A 12,498-nucleotide genomic window follows, 5' to 3' on the forward strand; every position below is an offset into this window, starting at 1 on the left:
CGCTATGAGCGTCATCCCTCTCCCTGTCACGCAAGTCAGTGTCGAACGGGCATTTTCGAGTTTGAAATTTATTCTTTCCCCGTTAAGATCATCATTGAACGAAAAGGTGCTTGAAGACATTCTGCTGGTACGTCTGAATAAACAGTATGGACTGTAGCAGCCAGTCACCTCCTCCCAAGCCTGAGCACAATTTAAACTTGTTTTATTTCAGATAGGCCTACCAATGTGTTCTGTTCATAATTTAATTGTAGGCGAATAATAATTTGATTTCTGCACTTTGTAAAAAACGAATAAATGGACCTTTGGTCCAAATGTGTATATTTTGTCTTGCTGTTGTAATGTAGGCCTATCCTATAGTCTGCCACTTCGGATCTTAGGCCAGCTCGTAGCATAGGCCTAAAGTGAAATTGATTTGGAAATTGCCTGCATAACATAATAGCCTATTTTGCCTGTCCACGCCTTGTCGTTTTAAAGTCGGGATTTTAAGTGTTTGCGCAATTATAGGCTATGTAGAGTTAAATAGGAAATTGGAGGTATATTTGTCAGCAACAGACAGGCTACAACATGTTCGCTTATAAGCGGGGTTAGGAATTATTGAGCAAGCCTTTGAAGATCTCCATATGGATAAAACTTACAACCAGGTAAGGAGTTTCTAGCAGGAGAGGGGGAGAGCAGGGACGAATGAAACAGCGATTTCCTCGAGAACAGTACACATATGAAACATGTAGGCTATTCTGTCAGTAGCCTACATTCATCTTACCCGTCGTAGTTTTTTTGTGATCAAAAGTTGTTTTAGTTGTTTTATGCAGTAGGATGTTATGACCATACAGCAGATGAATCGTTACTTTAATAAATCCGAAAGTATGAAATGTTAACGTTGTCAGGTTTACTGACAAAAAGGATTTAAGTGTCAGTATAGGAGGACACTCGACGAATGAAACACTTGTTTCAATCGTCACCCACGCCTTAATGCTGGATCAAAATAAAACAGGAGGATCCACTATAAATTCTGCAACAGGGCTCAAGTAAGTAGCCTAAAGTAATAATAATAGAATAAGTGAATTAGATTAAATATAGTCTTCAGAATGGTAGAAAAAAAGCTTAACAGAAATGTGGATCTCGCGCATTGGCGCACGTGTTTCATTCGTCCCGTCTCTCCCCCACTTATCCAGAAATGTTTTTGATAAGAAATTATTTATCATGGAATAGGCCTACAGGCTACAGTAAGCTATGTGGGATGGATAGCCCATCAGAATGTTTTTGGATGCCGCCGGTGATTTAGCCTATTATTTTTGGGCAGAGCTACGGTGTAAATCAAGGGCAAATACTAATGAGTAGCCTACGTCTATTCTAAGGTAAAGTCCACACACATAGACTTGATAGGCCCGCCAAACACTGCCGGAACGATAAGAACGAACGATATTTTACGTTCCGAACCGGTTCAGGAACGATATGTTGGTGGCGGAATGCAAGAACGAAAACGTTAAACATGCCTGAACCGTTCGGAACGGAACGATTGAAAAATAATTTCGTTTTCAAGCCCTGGTCACACGGCCTCGTGATTGGCACATCTGCCTCCATTTTTCCGTTCGCTATAATATTTTGGATTTGTGTTGTGCATTTAAAGACATTGCAATTTTTGGGAAAAAACGGTTTGTAAAAAAAAAATATATATATAAAAAATTGTCTAATCAACCAAAGATTTCGCGACCCCCCTGCAGTACCTCCGCGGACCCCCTGGGGGTCGCGACCCCCCTGTTGAAGACCTCTGCCGTAGCATATTTTAGATGCTCATCAAAAACTTCATCCACGATGGTCACGTGACGATGGTTGGCTGAAGGCTGTGTTTTCGCAGAGCTCCCGTGCCCATGTAACATTTATTGCAAATTATTTAGCCATTGTGCTGTTTTCTTGCCCAAATTTCGCAGCCCCGGTGTAACTCACGACAATGAAGTCAAGCGGACAATCACAGAAAGAAAAACCATCGAAGCAGAGACAGACTCAGCCGAAAATCTCTGACCATGCTTCGATACTAGCTGTGGCGCCGCCATTAGCTAATGCTAGCACCATGACTGATGCGAGTGCATTGGACATTTCTGCTATTATAAGAGAAGTCTCCAAGAATATTGGTGAGGTTATGGAACAGAAACTATCCAAGTTCTCTGACACCCTAGACAAAATTACGAGCCGCCTAGATGATCAGTCCAAACGTATCGGCGAGGCAGAACAGCGGGTCTCCAATGTGGAGGACCAATTGGCCACCATGGAACAACGGCTCAAGGAGATGGAGAAGTGTAGTGCGGGTATGGCTCAAAGACTGGACGAGGGGGAAAACCGGAGCCGACGGGACAACATAAGAATCCTCAATTTTAAGGAGAATGCCGAAGGCAACAACTCTATTCAGTTCTTTGAGTCCTGGCTACCAACAGCCCTTGGGCTTTCCACTGCGAAGGGTCGCATTAAAATCGACCGAGCCCACCGGAGCTTCGGACCAAAGGGTAATCGTCCTCCTCCAGTGATTATCAAGCTTCACAACTCGCGGGACAAGATGAAAATTCTGTCGGCGGCGAAGAAGGTGCAGAATCTGGAATATGCGGGTTCCCCTATCTACATCGCTCAAGATCTGTCCCTGGCTGTTCGAGAGAAACGTCGCTCCTTCAATGATGTCTGCCAAAAACTTCTGGATAAGAAGATAAGGTTCGTGATGCGGTATCCTGCCAGGCTCGTCGTCAACTACAGAGGGTCCGAGCATACATTTGAAAATGCATATGAGGCACAAACGTTTGTGGACGGTTCTTTGGAGTAACATGTTACTGGTGAGCCTGGCATGCACTGGGGCTTGCTATATCCTTGTACATGTAGGTAGGCATTATTAGTTTTGGACACGTTGCAACTATCTTTTACTGCCTTTTTCATTTTATTTTCAACTAACTAGCCAATGATAATGTATTTAGAAAACGGGCAGGGTAGCCTTTGTATGGGCGCGGGGGCTGCATGGAGAGTTTTTGTTTAGTCCTTTTTCCCTCTCCGTAGTGATGACCTCTTTCGGTGTCGCGGACTGCTGTGCTACCCTTTGGGTGTTTTATTTTTACTTTCTTAAAAGTTTATTTTTGTTAATAACTCTTTCCATTTGTCTGTTTCTGACCCCAATTGGGGTATTGTTACATGGGCCGCTGTTCAAGTACGGCCGTTTTTTGTTTGACAGCACCACCTCTTGTCGCTTGCTTAACGTTAATGTTGATCATATCTCTGCAGACGGTCATCCCGCCACTGATGCGTTGTGTGTGATCTTAGCGACATGTATTCAATCTTTACTGCTATGCGTTTTAATAAGTAGGCTATCAGTCACGGTTACAGACGTAGTGTGCATATTGCATAAACTAGCCCAATATCAATGAGTGTAACTAAGATTATCACGTGGAATGTTAAGGGGCTTAACAATGTAATTAAAAGACGCAAGGTTCTCTCCTCGCTCAAAAAGGATGCAGCTCATATAGCATTTTTACAAGAGACTCACCTTTCTGATCTTGAACACTTAAAATTAAGAAGGGATTGGGTTGGCCAAGTTTTCTACTCCTCCTTTAACTCTAAGAGTCGTGGAGTAGCTATATTGCTCCATAAAAAGTTACCCTTTACTTTAGAGAAATGCACAAAAGATTCTGAGGGGAGATGTGTTTTGATTACAGGTTTTTTGTATGGGGAGCGTCTTACATTGGGGTGTGTATACTCTCCCAATACATTTGAAATGTCTTTCTACTCCAAATTGCTGGCGGATCTATCTTCTGATATCTCACATCTTACAATATTAGGGGGAGATTTAAATACCTGCTTAGACCCTGTGTTGGATCACAACCCCTCCAAGACCTCCCGCCTTTCAAAGATGGCAGAGGCTACTAAAGAGCTTTGTTGTGATCTGAATTTATTTGACACCTGGAGGACACTTAATCCTAAAGCTAGAGATTACACTTTTTTCTCCCGCCCACACGGCTCATTTTCCAGAATTGACTATTTTTTTACATCAAGGCAGGCTCTGGATAGGGTTAAACTATGCTCCATCAAGGCAACTGCTCTCTCAGATCACTCACCTGTTTATCTTGAATTTTCTCCTCCTTACTATGATCCAGCATCACGACACTGGCGCCTAAATCCAGCTCTGCTTAGTAATACCAGTTTTCTTAAATACTTAGAGGAGCAGTTAAAACTCTTTTTCTCCATCAACGAAACTCCTGACGTGTCAGCATCTACAGTATGGGAGACTGCTAAGGCATACTTGAGAGGTGCGATCATATCATATACGTCTGCTAAAAAGAAGGAATCACTCAAGCAACAAATAGAGCTAGAACAGCACATATCTGATCTGGAACGGGATTTTAAACTGTCCTCTTCTAATTCAGTGTTACTAAAGTTAGATGCAGCTCGCTCGGCCCTTGACCGTCTCCTCACTCAGAAAGCGGGAGCGGCTATCTTCTATGCCAAGCATCGTCTGTTTGAGTCCGCCAACAAACCAGGCAGACTATTAGCTCGTCTAGCAAGGGGTAGGACTGACTCCAATTTAATTTCTTCATTAAAGGACAGTAGAGGAGTGCAACACTTTCAAACCAAGCGGATGACTGAAATTATGAAAGACTTCTATCAAAACTTATACTCTTCAGACCTCTCTGATAATACAGAGGATAGGAATAGGTTCCTCGAGCATATTAATTTGCCATCTCTCTCTGATGAGAGCAGGAACACTCTATGTCTTCCCATTACAGAAGAAGAAGTATCTGAGTCAATCATGTCATTGCAAGGGGGTAAGGCCGGTGGTCCTGACGGGTTCTGCCCTCTGTTCTTTAAAAATATGGCTGCTTTAATTGTTGGTCCGCTTACCAGAATGTATGTGGATTCTTTTGATAAAGGTTCATTGCCACAGACGCTTAATTTGGCCAATATAGCACTCATCTTAAAGACCAATAAACCTTCGGATTGCTGCTCATCTTACAGACCAATAAGTCTGATTGGGGTTGATTGTAAGATACTGTCAAAGCTGCTAGCCAGGAGACTGGAGGCTTTGTTGCCCACATTAATCAACCCCGATCAGACAGGGTTTATCTTGAACAGGTCCTCTCAAACAAATGTTCGGCGCCTTCTTAATGTATTGCAGTATGCCCACTCAACGGGAGACAGAATGCTTTGCGTCTCTCTCGATGCGGCCAAAGCTTTTGATAGAGTTGAATTTGATTTTCTTTTCAATGTACTTGAGAAATTTGGGTTAGGGGTTACATTTATTAAGTGGGTGAAGGTGCTATATTGTTCCCCTATGGCTAGGGTATTAGTCAATGGCTGTGCATCGGAGGTTTTCCATCTGGGAAGGGGCACAAGACAAGGGTGCCCACTGTCCCCTCTGCTGTTCGCATTGGCCCTCGAACCCTTAGCTGAAGCCATACGTTGCCATAGTGGGATTTTTGGAGTCAATCTTGGAGGCGTTGTACATAAGCTGGCACTATATGCTGACGACATAATTCTTTTTCTAAAACAACCTGAGGTCTCTATTCCGGCTCTTATATCAACTATAGACACCTTCGGCAGCTTCTCGGGCTATAAAATCAACTATGATAAATCTGAGGCTTTACCGTTAGGTAACTTCGGGACCAGGAATGCGTTGGTAAACTTCCCCTTTAAATGGTCGGAATCTAGTTTCACCTATCTAGGCGTGAAGATTGCAGCTGATTTGAATAGCCTCTACAAGCTAAATTTTGCTTCAATTGTCACTACAATAAAGACAGACTTAAATAGATGGTTCGATCTCCCATTATCTTGGATGGGTAGAATAAACCTGATTAAAATGAATATCCTCCCAAGGTTGCTCTACCCTATGCGGATGCTCCCTCTAACGATAAGGAAATCTGTCTTTAACGACATTGAAAGATCTGTCTCCAAGTTTATATGGCACGGTAAGAGGCCACGCCTCAGAATGAAAACGTTACAGCTGCCCAAAGAAAGGGGGGGTCTCGCCCTCCCCAACTTCCAGTTCTACAATTGGGCCTGTCACGCACAAATTGTGTCAGGTTGGCTGAGACCAGTGGCGGGCCGTGCATTTCACACCTAGGCCTTCAGTGATGTCCTACACAGTCCTACCTGAATTATTCCACCTCTTAACAATGGCGGCGCTGGGGGGGGGGCAAGCAGGGTCTTAAGACCCTCCAGTCAAAGGCTTTGCACCCCCATTCGCCCCCCTGCCCTCGAAACATATAAGCATTACAAACTATAATCCAAATAAAGGAAAAATTAAGACACCACCGAGACAATCATAGGTAACCGTCCGACAACAATTGTTTATAACGTTGCTGTAGTGGTCCGTATTACAGAAGCGTCTGTATCTTTTTAGTATGTGTAGTGCGATTTGATTGGCAGTTTGCACGCAGACGGCACGCAGACGTGCGTTTGACATTCATGTTGGTGGCGGTTGACGCATAGCGGCTAGTTAACGACAGAGCAGATTAGCGAGTGACAGAGCAAAATGGACCGTTTTGTAACGTTAATTTCCAGAAAGCGGATGAGAGTGGATGATGGTGGTGGCGGCGGTGATTTGCGGATGCACAGTACGATGGAGGAGGACAGAGTGGACATGGACAGTGAGGATGAAGAGGCGGATGAAGAAGGGCGGTAATGGAGTCGGCGGGGGGCGAGGGCGGGGGCGAGGGCGGAGGCGGAGGAGGCGGCGGCATAAGACTCGGAGGCCGATAACATCCCCGAAAATGTCGGGCAAGATTCGGGGAGTGAAGGGAGAGCTTCACCGACAGCCGTAGCTCCGATCTTGGGTGGCGGGAAACCTGGCCCTGTGGATTTAAGCCAAGACCCAGCAGAGGGACCGAGGCAGCCTCAGCTGAAGTCCTACCCGTGTCGGGCATTTTGCTCCCAGCTAACTTTAAGAAGTTTTTGCCAGTCTTGGTTTAAACAATACGCGTGGCTGGAATACTCGGTGTCAGTTGATGCTGCTTTCTGTTTTGCCTGTCGGCATTTTCCCCACCATGCTCGGACATCTGGTCACTCAGAAAAGAGCTTCACCCACGCTGGCTTCAGAAACTGGAGGAAAGGAGGTGAGAAACTAACACAACACCATGCACGTGTTTCTCATAAACTAGCAACGGAAGGCTGGTGTGAGTTTAAGGCAAGGATGAAAAATGGTTCAAGGATTATGACTAAGCTTGATGCTGGACATTAAAAAACAGTACAAGAAAACAGGCAGTACATGAGAGCAGTCATAGAATCACTGCGGTTTACTGCTTGTCAAACAATTGCACAGAGAGGGCACAGGGAAGATCAGCAGTCCACAAACAGAGGTAATTTTATTGAACTGTTAAATCTGCTGGGAAAGTTTGACACCATTGTCTCAAAGAAATTGTCCAGTGGACCTGGGAATGCCAAATATGTGCATCATGATATCCAGGATGAGCTGATTGATGTTGTGGCCAGCATGGTGAGGGAACAAGTGAGCAACGAGGTTAAGCTGGGAGAGCATTTTGCTTTAATGGTGGATGAAACAAAGGATGTGAGCAAAAAAAGAGCAGCTATCTGTTGCTCTGCTATATCTAAACAATGATATGATTCATGAAGAGTTTCTGGACTTTATTTCTGCAGAGGGCCTGGATGCAGAGTCTTTACACAAATCAGTTAAACAAACACTGGCTAAGTGTAGCATAGACAAACATGCATGCATTGCACAGTGCTATGATGGGGCCTCTGTCATGTCCGGGTGCAACAATGGTGTCCAGGAAAAGTTTCGCCAAGAAGTGCCACATGCGCTGCACACAGATTAAACTTGGTTTTAGTTGACTGTGTACATAATGTGAAAGCAGTTGCAGAATGCTTTGCAACGGTCAAGATGTTGTACAACTTCTTTTCTGGGACAGTGACTCACAAGGTGTTCATGGAGAAGCAACAAGACCTTGAGCCCACCAAACGCACAGTGGAATTGAAAAGACTATCAGATACCAGGTGGGCCTGCCAATATTCTACACTGTGGGCAATAAAAAGAACTCTCCCTGCTCTCTTAGCAACTCTTGTGGATGTGAGCAACCAGACGAATGCTCATAGAGCTACTGAAGCAAGATCACTGATTGGACTGATTGATGCACAATTTGTTGTGCACATCTGTATGCTGGAGAGCATATTCAAGCTCACAAAGAACTTATCTGATCATCTACAGGCCACAGATTTGGAGCTGGCATCTGCCATTGATCTGGTCTTTGCAGTTGTTGATACCCTCAATGACAAACGCAATGCTGAAACATGGACTGAAATCTGGGAGTGTGCCAGTGATATGTGTGAGACAGTTGGCATTGACCTGCAGCGCCCACAGGTAAGGAGAAAAAAACAGCCCCACCACCTGCAGGACTTTGTGGTGAACAGCCAAACAGGATCAAAAGAGCCGCTGGAAACCTCAGAAGACTATCAGAACCACTGCTATTTCCCTGTAATCAATCGATTAATCAGTGAATTGGACAGGCGCTTTTCCTCTGACAGCTGTCACGTTCTAAAAGGAGCAGCAGCTCTTAACCCAAAACATGAGACATTCTTGGACAAAGATACTCTTTTGCCCATGGCTGAACATTATGGCGTATTGATTGAAAACCTCTCAGCAGAACTTCACCAGTTAAAAAAGACTGATTGAGAGGAAAACAGAGGAGGAGGAGAGAAGAAGAGAGGAAGACAGCAGTGGAGAGTGAAGGAGAGGAGAACAGAGGAGTTGAGAGAAGAAGAGAGGAAGACAGCAGTGGAGAGTGAAGGAGAGGAGAACAGAGGAGTTGAGAGAAGAAGAGAGGAAGACAGCAGTGGAGAGTGAAGGAGAGGAGAACAGAGGAGTTGAGAGAAGAAGAGAGGAAGACAGCAGTGGAGAGTGAAGGAGAGGAGAACAGAGGAGGAGGAGAGAAGAAGAGAGGAAGACAGAAGTGGGGAGAGGAGAACAGAGGAGGATGAGAGAAGAAGAGAGGAAGACAGAAGTGGAGAGTGAAGGAGAGGAGAACAGAGGAGGAGGAGAGAGGAGTTGAGAGAAGGAGAGAGGAAGACAGCAGTGGAGAGTGAAGGAGAGGAGAGCAGAGGAGGAGGAGAGAAGAGAGGAAGACAGCAGTGGAGAGTGAAGGAGAGGAGAACAGAGGAGGAGAGATAGTGAAGATGAGAGGAAGACAGAAGTGGAGAGTGAAGGAGAGGAGAACAGAGGAAGAGGAGAGAAGAAGAGAGGAAGACAGAAGTGGAGAGTGAAGGAGAGGAGAACAGAGGAGTGAGAGAAGAAGAGAGGAAGACAGAAGTGGAGAGTGAAGGAGAGGAGAACAGAGGAGTGAGAGAAGAAGAGAGGAAGACAGCAGTGGAGAGTGAAGGGGAGGAGAACAGAGGAGGATGAGAGAAGAGAGGAAGACAGAAGTGGAGAGTGAAGGAGAGGAGAACAGAGGAATTGAGAGAAGAAGAGATGAAGACAGAAGTGGAGAGTGAAGGAGAGGAGAACAGAGGAGTTGAGAGAAGAAGAGATGAAGACAGAAGTTGAGAGTGAAGGAGAGGAGAACAGAGGAGGAGAGATAGTGAAGATGAGTTTAGAGAGGAAAAGAGAGGAACACAGGAGTGAAGAGATAGTAAAGAGGAGATCAGAGGTGAGACAAAAGATTCAGTGAGACAGTGGTAAGAGTATACTGTGTTGCACTACACACTGCTACAATTCTGTTCCACTAGTAAATCCACAGATGTTCTCTGTGGTGGCTAGGATTTGAATTGTATTCTTGTGCTTGCTTGTTTGTTGATTCATTAAATACAAGTAATTAAATATGCTTGTGTTTGTTGTATATAAACATTTAGTAACGTGCATTTCAATGTAGTGTAGGCCTATTAGCCCGGGAACAGTGGTGTTTGGTGTTCGTTATGTCAGAATTCACTAGCACCTCCTATAAAAAATCAGACCCCCCCATTGCCCCCCCAACAATAATTTTCTGGAGCCGCCCCTGCCTCTTAATACCATCATTATGACGCCATGGCTCTAGAAACTATATATTTAGACAGAAACGCAGTATAACCGGGCGTTGCATCACCTTAACATAGTCAAGTGCAACAGAGTTATATTAATATTTCCGAAGCATTTATAATCAATACATCAGCATATTTACAGTTAACTTAATTAATCAGATTATCTGACAAACCGCTCCTTGACACCTGTGTCCGTCACATAACGCAGGACAAGTGCCAGCTGTGCTACATTACCCACATCTGACGTCTCGTCCACCATAACAGCGACAAAGGGTGCTTTTTTAATCTTCATTTTGATCTCTTCTCCCATCACTTCAGCAATAGCATAAATCAGGTCGTTTTGTATTTTGCCTGACGTCCCAGTAAACATGTTGTTTGTGTACAGGTGGTAATGCAAATCTGTGTTGTTCTCAGCAAGAACAGAAAGAAGCTCCACGTAGTTTCCTCTGTTTCTGGACTCGGCGCTTTCATCGTGTCCCATAAATGAAAGTTCCTGTTTACCCAAAAACAGGACACAATCAATCAGTCTTTCAATATTTCCCTATTTTTGTTCACCCTTTCGTTGTGGAGCTCCGTTTCCCTGCGCACTTGTTCGTTGAGCTGTAGATCCACTCGGGTGTCCCCAAAGGTTTTCAAAAGCACCAGTGCTTCCAAGTGCCCAGCTGTGCTTTGGTGTCTCGTTGCTGCCTTGGTTAGACAACTCAAGTTTGCAAATTTAGTGTGGCTCCAAACACCAAATCGATCAGTTGCAAATACCAGGCATTCCCGGCAGTACAATTTGCAGTGCCTCTCGGAGGCTGTGAGCCAGGGGTACCGCTCGTAGTTTCCCTGCTGTGTTAGGCTCGCTAGCGTTGGAGTTGGTCGTTCCCTTTTCAAGATGTGTAGCTTTACTTGAAAAGTTCGTTATGAAAATGGCGTTGTAATTATATCTTCAACCAAATTGATCTCTTCTCCTCCTTCAGCCATTGTGGGTTGAAAAAAATAGCTTGTAGAAATCTACACAAATTAGCTCGCTCAAGTTCTAGTTCTGTTTGCTAACTTTGCCCATAGACTGTATGGCTCTGCCTACTGCCTAGCTCTGCCTCTCAATAGTGCGTATCCAATCAGAAGATGTGCACATGCTAACGTTAGCGTACGCCTGCTAGCTGGCCCGTTGTCGCCACCTCGAAATCTGATTGGTTAACGCCACAGTTTTGTTTGCGTTCACTTTAAGCTACAGCCGCCCGCACTGTTGATTCTGAAGGCCTAAGGGCAGATTTCTTTGACCCTAGCAACACATTATGGCTGAAATATGATTGGATAAAAGCTCTAACATAAAGGCCAGCCCTCCAAATCTCGTTCTGAGGCTGGAAGCAGCGCAGCCAAGACGAACGCTATAAAATGAAGAGAATAGACTATGGGGAATAATTTAATACGTATTTGTGGAAAAAATATATAAAAATTTAATTTATATTCTGATGATGTTTAGGCCAGCAGAGAAGGCCTTGCTGGCCCTGACGGCCCACCACTGGCTGAGACACTTCTTAGACCCTGGTGGAGAAACCCACATAGATGCTTGGCACTGTCCCTCTATATCTCTACTCAGCCTAGTCACGTGTGATGCTTCCCGGCTTCCATCTGAGGTGAAAAATAGCCTAATGATGGTGAGTACAATTAGAACATGGAGAGACATTGTGAAAATGGTTGGTAGAAAGGGATACTCCACAATCTTGCACCCCATAACCCAAAACAGTGCCTTCCCTCCAGGGTTGGGCACGACCATTTTCCAGAGCTGGTATGATAAAGGGGTTAAAACTATTGGTGACCTGTTTGTGTCCAATACGTTGCTATCATTCGAACAACTTAGGGCAGGGGTCTTCAACGTTTTTCAGGCCAGGGACCCCCAAACTGATGGAGAGTTGGAGCAGGGACCCCCTACTATTAATATGGCATACAATTGTGTTTTATATTAAACGGGGCCTAGTGCAGTGTGTAAACATAGATACTGTTATTGTACATTCAATACTAAGCTATTCAAATAATACACAGGTTAATATATTCATGTTTTTATTTTAAACAAGTGCAAGGTACAGTGTGGCCGTACCACTGCCATTTATGAACATATATCTTGCACACAACACAGGGCTATTAAAATAAATCACAATAAAAGTTTGAACTTTAAACAAGTGCAAGGTGCAGAGTGGCTGTGCCACTGTCATTTATAAACAAACACTGAGCTATGAGATTTTAACACTAAACATGCATGTAGATGGGACAATGAATCCTCAAACCATCTGTGGATGGCACACGTACTCTCACATCAGTGAGATGTCTGACCCTGATGAGCAGCACACAGCTGATCCAGCCTTGGACGGATGGAGGTTGTCAGGCAGAGGGTCATATCAGCCTCAGGCTGCAGCCTTGACCTGTATTTGTTTTTCAAGTAAGTCAGTGAGGAAAATCCACTTTCGCAAAGATAGGTTGTGGCAAAGGGCAAAAGGCTCATCATGGCTTTTCCTGCCAATTGCG

This window comes from Eleginops maclovinus, chromosome 8 (genome assembly GCF_036324505.1).
Source record: "Eleginops maclovinus isolate JMC-PN-2008 ecotype Puerto Natales chromosome 8, JC_Emac_rtc_rv5, whole genome shotgun sequence".
Lineage (NCBI taxonomy): Eukaryota > Metazoa > Chordata > Actinopteri > Perciformes > Eleginopidae > Eleginops > Eleginops maclovinus.